Source organism: Miniopterus schreibersii (assembly GCF_964146895.1).
Source record: "Miniopterus schreibersii genome assembly, chromosome: 8".
Classification (NCBI taxonomy): Eukaryota; Metazoa; Chordata; class Mammalia; order Chiroptera; family Miniopteridae; genus Miniopterus; species Miniopterus schreibersii.
The window spans coordinates 40583368-40602469 of record NC_138109.1 but is presented as its reverse complement, the minus strand read 5'-3'; the positions used below and the strand labels follow the sequence as shown (position 1 = coordinate 40602469).

Sequence of the window (19102 nt, the reverse complement as noted above, 5' to 3'; positions counted from 1 at the left end):
GAGTAGAATATAAAAAAAGTTCTAATTGTTTCCTGTCCCAAATTTCCATGCCACTATTACCCAAATGGTCACATTGGCTTGTATTCTGAATTTACATTCACAGTAGTTAATGATAGCTTTTATTTAGTGCCTAATGTATGATTTCCTCTGTGCCTGGTCTAAGGCATCAGATGAGAGGGAGTTGGTATTATAGATGCAGAAATTTGATCTGAGAGACTCAAGTTCCCAGGGCCACATAGCTCATAAGTGGCAGGGCCATTTAACCCAGGTTTGAGTGATACCCAAATCTCTCCTTAAGGCCTTTGTCATATTGTCGTTCTGAAGATGGTGATCATGATTAGCTTGTCTACTCAGCATTTTGTACCCAGATTATAAAGCAGATCTCATTTGGCCCAACATACGGAGTTTTTAAAAAAAGTTTTTAATGTGCAATCTATGACTATATTTAAATGAGGTATGGTTACAAAGTTCCAGCCCACTTAGTAATTTAGCAACTTAAAGCATTTGACAAGCATGGTTAACCAAAAACCTAAATTGTACTAAATGTTTGAAGTGGTGAAGGGTAGGGGATATTTTTATATTGTTACTAATCTGCTTTAAAAAAACGTGTTTGTAAACTGAGAAGCCTAAGTGAGTGGTATTTTATACTACTGATGTTAAACTCGCTTTGGAACCCCCCCACTGTGACTTCCTGTAAAAGCTGGCTTAATTAACTGATGGGATTCCAGCCCTTGTATAATTAAAGGTAAGGATACAGTGAATTTCCATGCCCCCCAACTATCATGAAGTTAATTGTAGCTGCCAGTGAAACTGTCAGGTCATTGAAAAAATCTTGTTTTTAAACAGGGATGGTCTGGCTAGCTATTCTCAGAGAGGACATCTAGTAGTGTTTTTTTCTTTCTTTTTTTCTTTCTTCCCTTCATAAAACCCATCAGATAAGGAACCTAACAACACCTTTGGCTGCTTAGGGAATTTCTGTCACTGAAAGGATGACTGAAAGCTCTGTTTCTCAAGTAGAATTGCCAGATGTTTAAATATCTCCATGTGAGAGAGGATGCAAGGCCCCATGCTGCTCTACATTGCCTGTTATTTTGTGATCTGAGGGCAGTCACTTAATCGCTTTGCCTCCACTGCATGCTGCAGCTAGCAAGTTCTGTTCTGAGGGCAGATTTGAAGAATTTTCTCCTTGTTGGGAACGGTAGAGGGGGTACATCTGGGGTCAAGGCCAAATGGGGTAGGCTGCTTCAGTTCCTATCCTAGCTGGCCCCTCTCCCACCTCTGGGATTGCTATCCTTAGCTCCCCTTTCTCCGCTTCTGAGGCTCTCCTGACCCACTGTGTGACGGACAAGAAAGATGATGGGAGCAAACTGGATTTATCCGTAGGACTGTCACTGGGCCTGGTTCTAATTTTGGCTCCACCACTTCTTTGTTCTTTCTGGAAATAGGGTTCACTCAATGATTTTGGAGATAGGGACAAGTGAGGAGTAGTAGCTGTTTTACATACTGGCGTTCTTTAGTTGACACTTTCTTAGAGGTGATAACTCCAGCAACGTGAGGTATAAGGGGATAAATAGGAAATGGAGAAGGAAGTTTAAGAATCATTTTTGGAGTCTACAGTATTCACAAAAGATTGAACTACTCCCATAAGTTTACAAAGGATTGAACTACTCCCGTAAGTAAAATCCCAAGGATTTTTAACAGATTTTATTTTGATCACTTATTTTCTTATTATCACACAGCAGTTTGGTGAGAGGAGCCCAGGTTTTGATTTGGGATGATCTGGGTACAAGTCTCAGCCTCACCACTTGCTAGCTGGATACCCTTGGACAAGCCACTTAAATTCTCTGAACCTCTGTTTCTTCACCTGTAAAATGGGTACAGTAACATTTTCCGTAAGCACTCTAGTGGGTCACTGGGAATCAGCTAAGTTAATACATGTGAAAGTGCTTTGTAAACTTCAAAGGGCTTATATAAGCCTGAAGGATAATTGTCGTTTTGGTTTCAGGTATTAAAAGTCTAGGTGGCTGTGCATGGAAAGGTGTGGGGAGTCCTATTTTGGGCAACTGACTAGAGGTCCTGTATTCCAAAGCCCAGAAATCTTCACTTGGGCTTTTTCCTAATGCAACAGTCCTGTGCTGTTGTCTGGAGTATGGCCAGAAACACACGCTGCAGTTATTAAAGGGCTTTGGCACTCTGTAATGTGGGATTACTGGCACCAGAAGATAAAATGATAAAGGAACGTATCATTATATTCAGATGTATGAGTCATGCACATTTATGAGTTACTTTAAAAAATGGAATCATAATAGAAATGGGCATACGTTCAACTTATATTATTTTCCTTGGCTTTAGCGGTTTTCAGGTTAAAAGCCCCTGCACTTAACTGTCTTAAAGCATAGCATTTATAAAATGCTTTTGAAACTTAAACTCTGTGTAAAAGCACTCCTTGATTTGAAACTGTATCTTTTAATTTCCCTACCAGTAGGATATTAGAGACAGTTTTGATTGGATGTGTTCCCCTGTACTGCTCTGACTCTTACTCAGTGAATCAGAAAGGAACATATAATTCCTATAAACCTGTTGGCCTTCAGGGAGCTTCAAGGTCATTTATTCTGCCTACTTGTTTTATAGTGGGAAAACTGAGGCCCAGAGGGGTTCCCTGACTTGTCTAAGGCCCAGAGCTAGATTATGGTAGAGGCAGGTTTAGAACTCACTCAGTCCATCTATATTACGCTGCTAACAGGGAGATGATTCCACCAAGGCTTAGTCACTGTGTTGGGTAAGAAGCCCCTTCCACCAACACCACCAATGTATTCCATTTAAAATCACAGTTTATTTAGTTTGAGCCACTTTCCTCTGGTTTGGTTCTTTTCAGACTTGGAAATAATTTTCACGGATTTTTCTTAATACCCATCACCTCTTTATGTTTAAAAATTTTTGCTTGATTCACAATGATGTTTACCTTTCCATATGGGGCTACTTTTTCATTAATTAGTTTTTTCATATTTAGTAAACCTTTTTCTTCTCATTTCATTAATTATCAGCAGACATTTGAGTTCTTACTCTGTGCCGGGCTCTGTGCTGGTAGGTGCTGGGAGTGGAAGGCATTAAGTGATGGAAAGACCTCATCTAAGAACTTGACTTTCTCCTGAGATAAACTAGTGTGCCATTCAGGCCCCACCTGCATTTGACTTAGGGCCATCATTGTGTTTTATAGAAGATAATGGAAGGCCGAAAGAGGAAACACTCATTATTTTTTTAAAAATTCTGTTTTCAACCTAGCTAAGGAAACATATATTACCAGGAAATAATGATACAAACCGGAAATAAAAGTCAAGATTATTGTGCAGTTAAGGCTTCAGAAGGTTGCTGCCATTCAAGATGGTCTTTAAAGCAGCACAGGATTTGGCTAACTGGAGAGGGTAAGGTAATTGATAATTAATGAGTAATAAGGATCTCTCATTTATTGGGGGCTTTCAGGGAGGGAATTTTTTAAATTGAAAAATGTATCTAGCACACAAAAGAGTATATAAAACATATGTGTGTAGTTAGAGAAAAATACCCATGTATTTATCATTCAGGTTAAGAAATAGAACATTACCAGTATTTTAGAAGGTGCCAGCTACCCCTCCCATTGCACTTCCCTCAGAGGTATCACCTGTCCTGACTTTTATATTAATCATTCCCTTCCAGTGGAGATGTCTCTAAAGCAAGCACAAGCCTAGGTATATAAAGAAAGGGCAGTGTTTCCATCATTCTTCTCAGGAGAGGAGCTTCATGGTCCCAATTGAATTCATTACCCCTGGATCTGAACAAAAGCTCTGGGTCAAGTCTGGATTTCGAGTTGAGAGGTTGCAGGGACACTTTTGGGGAGGTCAAGTGGAATAGGTTGTCAAAGAGTTATGGGAAATGGGGTTCCTCACAGTTGGGGTTTCTGGAGGACTGTAGTGGGTCCAGCTGTTGAGATCCTGCAAGTGGTGTAGTCAAGGGGAGCGGGCTGCTTTTAAATTTTATTTTTTCTTCACCCTGGCTTATGTCTAGCTCTCAGGTGTAGGCCAAAGCAGGATACTTCTGTGGGGTGAGATGGTCTTCTACTGAATCAGGCATCAGGACATGGAGGGAAGAACAGGAACTTTATCAGTACATGGTAAAGAAAAGCGAAATTCAGCTAGGAATCTGGCATTCTGTCTCTTTATGTAGTCTGGGGGTTATCTTGCTGATGACAGCCCTAAATATATCTGTCTCTTGAATCTCTTGAAAAGTATTTCCCTTCAGAATTTTGAAGGCATTGGTTAGTTTTCTCCTTGCTTCATGTAGCTGTTAAGGAGCTTCCCAGTTACTTAGAGAAAAAGAAAAGCCAGAAACATTCTCAGTTCTTGATCTTTTGAAAGTGACTTGTTTTATTCTCTTTTGGACTCTTATAGATTCTTGTGTCTAATATTCTCAGTAATACTCAGAGCAGGTTTTTCCTCCATTGTATTGTTAGGCCTTTTCCACTTGGCAGCTGGTGGCCTTCAGTTCTGAACATCTTTCTTAAATGATTTTGCTGATGGTTTTCTTTTCTCCATTTTCTCTGTCTTTAGGAACTCTTTTTACTCAGATGTGCAACTTTCTGGGTTGGACCTTTTAATTTTCTTAGGTTTTCTCTCATTTTTAAACTCTTCTTTGCTAAGCAGTTTCCCAAACTTTATACTCAAATCCTTCTATTGAAATTTAAAAAATAAAGATATAATTTACATAAAGTACACCAAGCCTAAGTGTTTATTTCACTTAGTTTTGACAATAGTATACACTCATTCAACTACCACCCAAAACAAAAACTATAGTACATTTCCATCAATCTAGAGAGTTCAGTAGGGCCCTTTTCCAGTCCTGCTTTTCATATCTACTATCATCTTTTTAATATTTAAGAGCTCCTTTTCCGCTGAAATGTTACTTTAAAAAAATAAAACTCAGCCTGGCTGTGTGTGACTCAGCGGTTGAGCATTGATCTAGGATCCAGGAGATCACGGTTCGATTCCTGGTCAGGGCACATACCCGAGTTGTGGGCTCGATCCCAAGCGGGGGACATGCAGGAGGCAGCTGATCAATGATGACTCTCATCATTGATGTTTCTCTCTCTTCCCCACCCCTCTGAAGTCAATAAAGATATATTTTTAAAAAAAAGTTAAAAAAATAAAACTTAGTCTTGCTTCATAAATAAAACATATTCCTTTATCTCTCTGAAGACCGTCATTAATTTTAAAAGTTTTTTTCTCTGTGTTGTTTATTCTGAGTTGCTTTTTTTCTGTGTCTGTCTGCCTTGGAGGCTTTCTTCAGTCATTTGTTTATCTTGGCTGGCTGTTCATGGTTAAACAGGAGGGGAAAGCTGAGCATGCGGGTGGGGCTTGTGAACTTTGAACAGGAACTCAGGGCAGAAGAGTGACTTGAGTGGGCCATTTAATTGGGGAACCCCCAATGTCAATATCTTTAGGTTTGTTCCTGTGGGATGGTAACATTCTTCAGAAAACAGTTTCAACCCCTTGCCTGGAGGGGTAAGGGACTGGCTGCCAGAATTTCTAGAGCTGTGTGGGAAAGAGGGTGGAGGTTGCAGCATCCAAGCCCTCAGCATTCATTGTGTGTGCCAACACAGTTCACCTCTGTGTGTGTTGTAAGGTTCCTATGCTTTGCCTGGCATCTCTAGTCCTGGGATCCTCTGTCTTATATTCTCCAAAAAATAAATCTCTCAACCTGTGCTGTCATAGCCACTAGCCAGCCACATATAGCCACTTATATTTAAATTATTAAACATTAAATAAAATTAAGTCAGTTCCTCTTGCTCTAGCCATATCTTAAGCTCTAGAAACCACACGTGACTAGTGGCTACCATACTTGGCAGAGTAGCTAGGGAGCATTTCCGTTTTTGCAGAAAATTTTATTGGATAGTGCTAGTTTAGACTCTCACTGGGATAGAGGACTGAGCAAGGGAATTCTGTTACACACCTCTCCCCAGCCCTCTTCTTTTACCCCAGTTGCTGGTGCTGCCAATTCCTGTGACATTTGAGGCTTCAGCTGTTGTTATTATCAGCTTAGGATTCAATTTTCGTGGGTTATCTAAGTCATTTTTCTACATATCCATCTAATTACCAGTTTCTAAAAGTTAGCTGCAGTTTTCTTCTCTCCTGTTCCCCTTCTATATTTGTGGTTTTGGTCTTAAAACAAATAGCCTTAATATATTTGCTGTCTCTCTCTCTCTCTCTCTCTCTCTCTCTCTCTCTCTCTCTCTCTCTCTCTCTCTCTCTCTCTCACACACACACACACACACACACACACACACACACACACACACACACACACACACACACTCTCACACACTCTCTCTCACACTCACACGAGTTTAGTGGGGTTGCAAGGCAATGAAATTGGGCACTTGTGTTCAGTCTGCTGTTTTAACCAGGAATACTGATTCATTTGCTCCTCACAATCCTGTAAGGTATAGATGTGGTTATTCTCATTTTACAATGAAGAGAAACCGGTAAGATAATTGGCTCAAGGTCACATAGCCAGCAAGTAGGATTTGACCTCAGAGTTTAAAATCTGGTGTCTTTTTCCTTGAGTAGTAGTATGCCTCATCTTGTACTCAGGAGAAACTCTCCCATCACACGTTCCCCAAGTTATACTACTTTAATTATAGTTGTGTTTTAAGTATAGTAGTCCGGATATTCCCAGTTACCTTAAACACACTTAAGAGGCCAACCTTGAATAATTCTGTCTCAGAAAGGTTTTTTTTTCCTTCCCAGCTGTTCATTTCTTTTGTTCCAAGACTTCATGACTTGTAAATTTTGTGTATTCTCTTCAGCAGTTCTTGAAGTGTTTAGATCTGAAAATACTCTGTTTTTTAATTTAAGCCTTTTAGTCAAGCTATTTATGGTCATTCTCTCATATTAAAATTTTCCCTATATATCTCTTCAGTTGGGCCGAACTGTCCATAAAACAGCAAGTAATCCTGTTTATCCTTGAATCTCTAGTACCCAGCCCCCTACCTGAGTTAGGAGCTACATAAATATTTGTCACTCTTGGAATTAACATCACTTACTTGGACCATTGCGTTCCTTGCTTCATAACTGCCAGTCTGTGTGCCTTCCATCTCCTGCTTGCCTGAGATGACCTATACATATTGTTTCTTCTCAGATGTAGCCTTTACTGGCTTCCTCTGACCTTCAGTATAAACTCCTGGCTCCTCAGCATGGCATAGAGGGTTGACCATGGCCTGCCTTTTCCCACCCTTTTAGCCCCATTTCTCTCCACCCACTGCCTCATGCACTGCACCATCTTGCATTTCATGGAATAGTATATGCTCTTGAATCTGTGCCCTTTACATGTGCTTTTATTTCTGTGTGAAATGTGCTATCTCCTTCCCCACCTTCCTCGTGTTTTAATACCTACTATTTTTCTGCAAATCTCAGCCCCAGGATATTCTCCCCTGTGAAACCTTGCCTGATCCACCACTAGGTAGAGTTTGAGAATTCTGCTTTCTGCTCCCACACCACCACATTTCAGTATACTCCATCCATCCATCCATCCATCCATCCATCCATCCATCCATCCATCCAGATAGGATTCTGCCATACATATTATTCTGTAATTGACTTTTTTATGTTGTAACTGTTGATTGACTAGTCAGTTCTTCCTGTTAGCTTCTGGTTGGGAGGAATTTTATTTTCATATAACCAGTCCTAAGCATAGAGACTGACACATTCTAGGCACAGAGAAATTGTCGAATCACACTGAGCCCTCATGTTCAGTGAATCTGTGGCAACTGATTTCTCCTTTGTTGTCTTTGAATTCTGCCATCAATAGGGTAACCATAAATTCCATTTATGTCTGTTTTCCCAGCATAATTATGAATAGCATCCTTTTACTCTTAAAAGTCTCCTAGTTAAGACAATAAACTATATGGCCACCCACCAATCAAAGACATCCATGTAGAGATCATTTTTCTTTATCCAGTGGAGCAACTAAAGAGGAAGAAATGGCCCAGCCAGCACGGCTCAGCGGTTGAGCATTGAGGTATGATTCAGGAGATCGAGGTTAGATTCCCGGTCAGGGCACATGCCCAGATTGTTGGCTTGATCCCCAGTGGGGGGTATGTAGGAGGCAGCCAGTCAATGACTCTCTCATCGTTGATGTTTCTGTCTTTCTCTCTCCCTCTCCCTTTCTCTCTCTGAAATCGATAAAGACATATTTTTTAAAAAGAGGAAGAAATACTTGAAGTGTGAGATTTCATTTGAAATATTGAATCCTGTTTGTCCCCAGCCAGCCAGAGAGGAAAGTCCCAAATTACATATTGGAAGAGTCACCTTCAAAGTCTAAATATTTCCATTTTCCAGAAGGACTTCCGGTTCCTTCCAGAAGCGCTGTTTCATAAATGGATCTTTCTCTTCCTGGTGCTCATGTTTAGATTTCAGTTTCAGTCTAATAGAAAATCCCAAGAGCTTCCTGGATCCTTCTTCCATTGAGACCCCAGTGGGGTCCTGGGCTATGGTGTGTATCCTGAATGGAAGCTAGCTGTCCTGTAGGCAAAGAGGACTCTGAATAGCTTTAGGATAGTTGGTGGGTGTATTGAGAACTTTGGACTTAGGTTCAAGTCCTTGTTCTGTTAATTCCTAGCACCGTGACCCTTGGGAAAGCTATTTTAACTTCTTCCATATGACATGGAGATGGGCATAGTCCCACTTTACAGGGTTAATGTGGAGATTGAGCTCATGCATGCAGAGCGATTAGCACAGCTAGTGGCAGAGTAAGTGCTTAGCAAATATCAGCTTTTGTTGTTGTTATGGTCACGGCAATTTTTATATTTTGACATTAGCTAACTCAGAAGATGTTTGTGATGGTGTTGGGGAAAAGTGAATAGGATTTGCCGCACAGCTTTCTGATTGCATTGTGCAGGTCCTTAGCTGCCAGTCAGTGCTGCATTGCAGAGTAGGAAAAAGAAAATAAAAGGAAATCGTGTGGGTTGTAGAGGAGTGAGTAGAATTACATAACTGTGGTTGCTGGTGGGTCAAGTAATACCTTCGTCTACCTTGGAAATATTGGGTTGGCAAGATTTGGATTGGGGTTAGAAGGGCTGGGCCTCAGAATCACCTGAAAAGTTTAAAAAATATTCTCTTCTGGGTTTCTGATTCAGTAGGTCCAGAGTACAGTATGGAACAATATATTTTTAAAAGCTCCCAGGTGATTCTGATGTAAATGTGGGTTTGAGAATTACTACATTAGGTGACTTTATTACCTAATAATTATATAAAACATTTTCTAATCATTTGTTACTTAATGTAGGGCAGGTGAAGGGATAGTAATACTCACTTTAGGGTTAGAAAATTGAGATTATTGTTAATGTATTAAATTGGAGACCCTGAATTAACTTGAGTTAAATTGAATTCAGTTTTATGAGAGTTTTTAATTTAAGCCTGTCATGCCTCTATATTATTATTATCCAGGATCCTTGCCTATATTTAGGTTATTTGAAATGAGGTAACAAAGAATATTGTGAAATCAGGAACAATAAAAAAATGCTGTTAGAAATGTTAAACACTCAAAAACCCAGGTATGTTTGCATTTAAAGTGTAAAGGAAGATATTGTCTCACTGTATTTGAAAACGTCTTCAACTTTTATCACTGTTACTGAAGAAGAGAAAGAGCTTAGGTAGGTCCACATCATTGATATTTGCCTGATCCGGATCATTAGATTATTTAGTGGAAAGTATTGGATTAGGAGTCAGTAGACTCTGATGGAATCTACTGACTTTACAAACTCGTGTTAGTTTTTAGCTAGTCTCTTTGGCATGTGCTTTCTTAATCTGTAAAATGAGGGTAATACTGGCCTTCTTTATCCTATATGATGATGATGATGGGGGTTTCATAAGCAGGGGTGGGTAAAAGTAGATTTACATTTGTACAAATAAATAATACAATAATTAATAATAATACAATAATGAACTCTGCATTTCGTGTACTCACAACTGTAAACCTACTTTTGCCCACCCCTATATATTTGATAGGAATGTAAAGCCTTGATGAGCTCACAGGATGGCCCTGGGTTATGTCTGTTGTTGGGTGTAATTATTAATAGCAAGCTCTTTAACTCTCAGGTGTCCCAGTTTGGATGATAAATTAGTTGGTCACCTGTTCTCAACACCTGTCCATTGTTTACTTTTAATCTGTTACACTAGGAAGGTTTTATGGCTTTATTTGTGTAGCCCCAATTCCCTCATGAAGTAATTTAGCATTTCTTAGACGGTTTTTGATAATTTTCTTCAATTTTATGTCGGTCCCATCTCTCTAGCTGGATTGATCAGTGGATAAGAATGGTTTCTTTGTTTCTCTACTCCTGAATAATTTTGTAGATATGTCATAGTTTTAGCATGTTAGACACTTTAAGTGCCCATTTTGACTGATGTTGTCCTAAGGCAGTGAATTCTAAGTGCAAGGAGAAGACAGAAAGCATAGAGGGGGAAGTGGCTTTATGGAAAAATACTAAAAAACAGAGAAATAGTTTTTTGGCTGGTGTCCTGGCTTGATTTTTTTTTTTTTTTTTTTTTTAAATATAAATGCCCTGTGTTGTTGATATTCTCAAGTATAGCACAAACCTCTAAGTAATTGGGAACACTGCAGAACTTTACAGAGATCAAATTTCAAATGCTCCCTCCCTCTTCAGGAGAAATAAGTTTTAGAACTAAGGCCAGAAAAAAAAAATTATTTCTTCAAAGAACTGGTGCATTCAAAAACAATTTTTTTGACCCTTTCAACAGTGAAAAGAATGTATTTGGTCATGTTTCCATTTTCCTTTTGACCCCTAGGAAACTAAGAGCCAAATTGGTGGCTCATCTGTTTGGAAAGCTGTAGCTTGCAAGTAATGTTTCCCTCATCTTGACTTTCTGTCCTATGTTACAGTTTCTTGTTCCTGAAGTTTTATTATTTTTAAACATATTTCTGTTTTTAAAGTAAGTCTTATTTTTTTGTTAAATATAAACTGCCTTAGAATATGTGGGTTAAGTCAGAGGTTAAATAACTAACAAATATGAAAATAGCATTATAGCTGCAACAGTATTTTCATGGAATTGTTAGGAGTTTAGAGAGCAGAAACCTCTGTGGCAGAAACCTGTGATAACTTAGAGTCATAATGAGTATACACTGATGTACCATCCCATTGAAGAAGTCACCTCTCCACAAGAATGAGGGCTAAACGAAACAATAGCTCCATAAGTTGCCTGTTAAATAAAGCTGATGGGCAAAGAATAAAACTAGTGTATCGCAAAGAATTAACATGAGGGTAAGGACTGGAACTTCAAAAATTCCACCTGGACTAGAATATCCATTTTCTTTTCTCTAAAAGTGTCTCATGATACTGTCCCTCTTTATCTCTCCCTCCATGTCTTTTCCTTTCTCTCAGTTTTCTCAGCTTCAGTATTCAATCTACTCTTTCTTCTGGTCTAGTCCTCCCCTCTGTTTCCATCCTAAAACTTTGTATTTGATCATCAGCCAGTTTCCCTTTAACATCATCTTCTCCCCTCTATTACCACTCCACCCTCACCTGCTTTCAAGCACTCCTGCCCCTGAGACCCTCTCTTTCTATAATCACCTCAGACCAAGCAGTATGCATGTGCCAGCTTACTTGTCAACAGCTTCTGTGTGAAGCCACCGTTGGCCAACCAGCTGCCCTCACACCAGGAAAAGAAACACACCATTAAATACCAAACTCCAATTTGGAGAAAAACAAAGTAAAACAGCAAGTTTGATTGGAATGTCTTACATTGCATTCCAATAGTTTAATGGTAGGAAGGAGAAATAAAACCATGGCAGTTGCTAGCATAATGCTAGACAGGAGTAACTGTAGAAGCTCAGTTCTTGTGTCCTCCATTTGTTCATTCATTGGTTTTTCCATTTCTTCGTTGACTCTGCAACCACTTATTCTGTGTCTGTTATGTTGCCAGTAATGTTTCAGTGGTCTGGGCTTTTGATGAATAGAGTTGGTGAAGCCTGTGACCTTGTCTGGAAATTGGATACTGGCTTGATTTTTGAGCTGGAGAAAGGCCACCTCTAATTACACAACTTCTGTGCATAAAAGTTTGTCGTAGTCTGTTTGGGCTGCTATAGCAAAATACCAGAGACTGGGAACCTTATTAAGAACAGAAATTTGTTTCTCACAGTTCTGGAGGCTGGAAGTCCAAGGTCACAGTGCCAGAATGGTTGGGCAGAGACCCTCTTCCAGGTCACAGAATTCCCTTGTGTCTTCACTTTGCAGAGGGGCAAGAAAGCTCTGGGGTATTCTTTTATAAGATCACTAATACCATTTATGAGGGCTTTCTCTACTCTCATGGTATAATCACCTCCCAAAGGCCCTACCTCCTGACATCACCATATTGGTGTTAGGATTCCAGCTTGTGAATTTTGCGGGGTGAGGAGTACACAGACATTCAGACCTCTCAAGGTTATATTTATAAATATAGTATACACTGAATATTTACTTTATTTAAACAGTGTGCGTCTCTATATGCCATGAACACACAATATATTATTTTCTAAAGACTGTGGCATGTGCTTCTATTTTAGCAAGTTTGAAATGAAATCCAGCAATTTGAATGCCTGGTTAAGATTAATCAAATGGCATTTCGCTGATTAAGGAGTAAAACCATGAAGACTGGGAAAGATAGGAGACTTAACTATCTGCTTTTGCTCTGCTGTCTTTGGGACCATCTCCCAAATGCACTAGTATAAGCAAAACATAATGTGTTTCTTTTTCAATCTACATAGTAAAACTTTTTCTTATTGGAACAAATGAGAAAGACGACTTGCCTGAGTAGGTTGAAAGCTTGAACAGTGAAATATGTAAAAAGGAATGAAGAGTACTTGGAAATGGTAGCTCAGTAGAAAGACCTCTGTCATGTTAACATTAATAGGGACACAGCCCAATATGCATGTCATTTTGCGAGGTTCACCACCATAAGAATGACTAGAAAAAAACCTCGCCTTATATATGGCTTAATAGAGGTTTTATGTTTAAGGATTTGATAAAAATTGTGATTATAGTGCGTATATTTTGACTTGAGCAATGGTGACTTAACTTGACTTTAGCACTAGACATTTGTAAATTGTCTGAAGTGTTATTTATTTTCTTTACTAGTTTCATTTTTGACAGATGATACATGCTAAACACTTTTGAACCTGTCTCAAGTTCCCAACTGGGAAAATCTGATTTAGAAGGATTTAGGCTAACGGGAATAGCAGAGTAACGGCCATCATTATGTTTTAATCAGTGGGTACAATATTGGTGGGAGCTGAGTCTTCCTAGTTTTTTTTTTTTTGGTGTAGTTCTTAAGAACTGATAGTAAAGGAACACGTGTGCAGTTCACTAGTATATTGTACTTGGAGGTAGCTCCTGTGTCTTCTCAGGGCCCAATTCCATAAAATTTGGGAATCTTGGCATGTCAGGGCTGAGAGAGCACACTGCTAACACATCTTATTTCTATGCTCTTGTACCTGAGGAATCTGAGACTCAGTTCAGAGCAGTGGAGATTTATTGTGGCAGAGCCTGTAATGGGTCTGGCATTCTTTATAAATTCCACTTTGCTGCCAGTCTGAGAAAGTCCCAGAGAGGTTTATTGTGCTTAGAAAACTATTTTCTTCAGCACCCAGCCTTTTCATTTTCTAGTAGCTATTTAAGGACACCAATAGGAATATATAAGTGCATTTAGATAAAATGTATGCATATATCGCTTTCATAGAAACACCCCATGCCCCCACCCTCTGTCCCCATATTTTCAGTTCATAATTGGGGTTAGGTTTCAGAAGCATCTGATCTGGTCCTTTTCCCCATCATCTTTATTAATCTTTAAAACATTTTAAAATATTTTACCCCAACAGACTCAGTTTTAAAGATGTTTCTGAAAAGTTTACTGTACTTTGGACCCACTAACACTTTTCTTTTTGTATGCATTTCCTCAGTGCCTAGAGTAGACGTTTGTTGCAAAAGAAGTTTTGGATGTGTGTATTTGAGAGAGAAGGGTAAAAGAAAAACGAGCACAGAGATGAAAGGTTAGTAGTATTTACTACTCCCCCTATCCTTTAAAGTTTCAAAAAGTGTGTAATAGTGGGAATGATCCTTTCTTTCATATGTGGAGATCTGGGTTCAAGACCTGGCTGTTGTCATTAACTTACTCCGTAAGTCAGATCACCTCTCTGAGCCGTTATTCCTGCATGTATTCACTCACTATTGAGCATCTGTTGTGTGTCAGACATTGCAGATAGGATAGAGAATAACCTCTGCCCCCTGGTAGCTTGTGTTAAGATGGTGATTGGGAAGGGGTAGTAGCAGTGGAGGTGGTGAGAAATTTTTGCACGTGTGATGCATTTTGTAGCTAAAGCTGATAGAATTGGTGAAGGTTTGGATATGGGATGTGAGAGAAAGAGATATGGCAAGGTTGACCTCTGGTTTTTTGTTTGTGTGTTGTTTTTTTTCCCCCTGAAACAGCATGGTGAATAGTGGTAGCACTTACTGAGTTGTTGAACACTGGGGAAGAGGGAGGTGGTATGTGCGGTTGGTTGTAGGAATCAAGTGTTGCTTTTTATATAGGCTATAGATGCTTATTAGATTCCCAAGTGCAGATGTTGAAGAGGTAATTGAGTATTCGAGATGGGCATTCTGAGATAGAAGTTGGGAAATTGTCAGCATATAAATGGCATTTAAGTCCTGAAACTGGGTGTGATTGTTTTGGTAGTGAGTGTGGATAGAGAAAAGGTGAAGATCAAAGTCTGAATCCTGGGGCCCACCAGCATTTGGAGCTTGGGAAATGGAGGAGCCTCCAGTCTCTGAAAACAAGGATGTTAGAACCTGACCCCTCTCTCTCAGAATTGTTATAGGGATCATGTAAGATATTATACATGAATAAAAACTGAAAATTTTTTATTGCTTAATTGCATAAATAAATATAGGAGTAGGAGAAGTTAGGTAGGGAAATAATTTTCCTACTTAATTTTTCTCCTGAGAATCTGTTTGCATGCAGTTGGGTGGGTGAGGGGTATGTGTGTTTGAATTTGGTATATTGTAGAGGTTGTCAATGTATAGATTATGTAACTGTGGTGGGGAGGCAGTTTGGGAAATTTTACAACAGGCCTACCAAACAGCATATGCTTTAAATATGGTTACTTCCTTTTTTTTTTTCAATCAGTCCAGGAAAATATACAGCAGAGGGATCATGAGCTATTGCTGTTATCAGGGTTCTCATTCTCAAAAAATTTAACACTGATATTTGATACATGCATATGAATGTTTATATGTATTAAGTATGAATTGGATATAGTTGGCAGTGTCTGTTTTTGTGAACAGATAACTGAGTTCTTAAATTTTAGTAAGCTGTTTGAACTTGCCATCATCTTACTCTCTGCCATCCCCCTTCTCTGTCATCTTCCCTTTACTGGGAACAAGGCAGGGTTTCCTGAAAAGTGGGCTCTCTTCTGGGAAGACTCTGTGGCGAACTGCCAGTATGTCATATAACTCATCCAGTCACATGGTGAAAAGAGAAGACTTTCAAAAAGATTGGGGATATGAAAACAGGAAAATCAAGTGGGTCGAAGGGGAAAAAAAGCAAGAAAGCCAAGGCAAATAAAGGCAGAGGGTCATTTGGGACAGAGTTGGGGAAGGGTGCCTCCTCCGTTCCCTAAGTGACCTACGTACACCTACCTACCATTACCTCTCTATCTCTCTCCACCCTCCTTCCTCCCCTTGGGTTATTTTCTTTGTGAGCAGTTGCTATTTTCAGACTTGTAAGCCTAGTTGCAAGGACTTTCCCCAGGTGTTTGGGTTATTGAGAAATAGGGAAATGTAACTTTGCCCTGCCATTACCTTTCAGAATACCTGTTTGAGGCGACATTGCAAAAATGCACTGTTCTTCCCCACTTTCTTTTTAATATTTTTTTAAGGGAGGAATGGGGGAGAGAAGGAGGGAGGGATGGAGAGAGAGAGAGAGAGAAACGATGTGAGAAAGATACATCGATTTGTTGCCTCTTGCACATTCCCTGACGGGATCAAACCCACAACCTGGGTGTGTGCCTGACCTGAAAGTGAACCTGTGACATTCAGGTGCACTGGACCATACTCCAACCAACTGAGCACACTGTCTAGGACTCCCCACTTTTATGAGTGCCTTTTTAGTCTGATCTGATTAAACTTAAATCTTAGATTTTATTCTTATGCTTTTGTTTATTCAATTTTAGGACGTGAGAGAAAGGGGGTAGGGGAAGAGGGATAGGGGACAGAGAGAATATGAATATAATTGAATGAATGGATAGATGAATGAATGAATGCCTTTTCTGAAGAATCTGGAATATTAAATTATCTGCCCAAGAAAGAAGGTTTCTGAGATTGATACTCTTAGATAACTTTTTAGAATTTGAAAGGTGAAAGCATAAAATTTATCTGATTCAGACTTTTCCAAATATGTATTTTATTAAAAAAGAAGTGCAAATACTTTTGCAAAAATTGGAGACTCACTACATTTATTAATATATTAAAGGCTGAGCGTTCTTGTTAAAAATACGGTTTAACTTTGTTTTACTAGTGTTTTCCCAATTTATTTCACTGTGGACCTCCATTTTCCTTCTCCCCATTTTTTGAGCAATATGTGTATAGTATAATTGCATGGAAATACAAGGCTCTAGAAAGCAGTTTTGGAATGCTGATTTAATCTAATCCTTACATTTAGTGTGAGATTGCCACTGAACTTCTCTTGGTCTTTGTCCACATTTATAATATGAGTAGGTTGAAGAATTAATCATTAATGTCACTCCTGGCTATGACATTTTCTGGTTCAGATTCCTTAACTAAATCAACATTTTAAAAGTTACGGGTGTTTCTGTATTAAAGAATCTTGTCTGTCTTGTTCTTCACTATAACCACAGCACCTAGTACAGTGTCTGGCACATAGTAGTATCTCAGTGTTATTGAACAAATACTTACCTATTAGTTTTCAGAGCACTGTGCCAGCTATTCCTTAAAGCCATAGGTAAGAAAATATCTTGTTCTTGCCCTCTAGGAACTAGTAGTCAAGTTGGTGACTCCCAAAGAACATGGGATGTGCCAGGGAGAGAGCCCAAGTTAGATTCTGATTGCAGTAATCTGTAGGATGGAGATACATTGGACATGATTTCTGACTTTAAGTCAGATGTGTTGATTAGAGCACAAGTGGGTGGTGTTAGCATAACTTTCATGACAAAGATGTCATTTAGAGTTATTGTCACAGTAGCAATCATGTAGTCCTTTTGTCCCTGTCAAGGACTTTACTACCAGCTCTAGGAGATGAGCTAGTATTATTCCCATTTTATTTTTTAATTCTTGAGATATTTTTCACATTGTTCCGCCCCCCCCCCCCAAATATATCTTTATTGATTTCAGAGAGAGGAAGGGAGAGGGAGAGAGAGAGGTAGAAACATCAGTGATGAGAGAGTCATTGATTGGCTGCAGCCCACAACCTGGGCATGTGCCCTGACCGGGAATCAAACCCTGATCTCCTGAATCCTAGGTCGACGCTCAGCCGCTGAGCCATGCCTGGCTGGGCCACATTGTTTTCTTTTTAATATGTTTCCAGCATGTTGCTTGCTTTAGACCTTCTAGTCTCAATTAGGTCAGCAGAGATCATTCATTCATTCATTTATAATTGACATATAACATTGTATTAGTGTTAGTTGTACAACATAATGATTTAGTATATGTATATATTGTGAGATGATTAGCACAAAAACTATAGTTAACATCCATACCACACATAGCTAAAGATTTTTATTATAATGAGAACTTTTAAGATTTATTCTCTTTAGCAGCTTTCAAATATATAGTAACTACAGCCACCATGCCATACCTTACTTACCCCAGGGGTGGGGAACATCCAGCCCCATGGGCTGTATATGGCCTGAAAAATCATTTGGTCTTTCCCTACCAAGGCAATTGCAGGCGGGACTCAAAATTCAATAAATCTAGAAGCTTTTTTATAGCTAACTTTTAAATTGATAATTTTTTATGGCCTGAGAATGATGTTATAAATATCTAAATGGTCCTTAGCAGAATAAAGGTTCCCCACCCCTCCTTACACCTCTGGGACTTATTTATCTTATAACTAGAAGTTTGTACCTTTTTACCATCTTCACCCATTTCACTCACTGGTCTGTTCTCTGTATCTATGAGAGTTCCTTTTCTTTTTCTGGTTTGTTTTTAGATTCCACATGTAAGTGAGATCATGCAGTACTTGTCTTTGTCTGACTTATTTCACTTCACATAATGCCCTCAAGGTCCATCCACGTTGTTGCAGTTGACAGAATTTCCTTCTTTTTTTATGGCTGAATAATATTCCACTGGGTGTGTATCATATTTTCTTTATTCATTCGTCCATAGACACGTAGGTTGTTTTCCATGTCTTGGCTTTTGTAAATAATAATGCTGTGATCATGGGGGGTACAAATATCTTTTTGTTTTCATTTACTTCAGATTAATACCCAGAAGTAGAATTGCTAGATCATATGGTAGTTCTATTTTTTAAAATTTTTGTGTGGAACCTTCATACTGTTTTCCATAGTGGCTGCACCAACTTACATTTCCACCAACAGTGCATGAGAGTTCCCTTTTCTCCACATCCTCACCAACACTTGTCATTTCTTGTCTTTTTGATAATAGCCACACTGACAGATGTGAAGTGATATCTTATTGTGGCTTCAATTTGCATTTTTCTGATGATTAGTGATGTTGAGTACCTTTTCATGTACCTGTTGGCCATATGTATGTCTTCTTTGGAAAAATGTCTATTCAGATTCATCCTCTACCCATTTTTAAATCAGATTGTTTTGTATTGAGTTGTATATAAATTCTTTATGTATTTTGGGTATTTACCCCTTATCAGATATATGATTTGCAGATATTTTCTTGGTCGCCTTTTCATTTTGTTGATATTTCTTTTGCTGTGCAGAAACCTTTTAGTTTGATGTAATCCCACTTGTTTGTTTTTACTTTTGGTGTCAAATCCAATAAATCATTTCCAAGACTGATGTCAAGGAGCTTACTATCTTTTTAAAGTTTACTTTT

At 38.9% G+C, this 19102-nt stretch overlaps 1 protein-coding gene across 4 annotated transcripts in view; it reads left to right on the top strand.

Moving 5' to 3' along the window:
* JAK1 (Janus kinase 1) overlaps positions 1 to 19102 on the top strand; it is a 144585-nt gene that overhangs the window by 56460 nt on the left and 69023 nt on the right. The window contains exon 2 of one of the 4 annotated variants that reach the window (XM_081145545.1): positions 13981 to 14070. The exons of the other annotated variants lie outside the window; for them this stretch is intronic. The gene's annotated coding sequence lies outside the window, so the exon portion shown is untranslated. The remainder of the gene's footprint in view (positions 1 to 13980; positions 14071 to 19102) is intronic. 4 annotated transcript variants of the gene reach the window in all.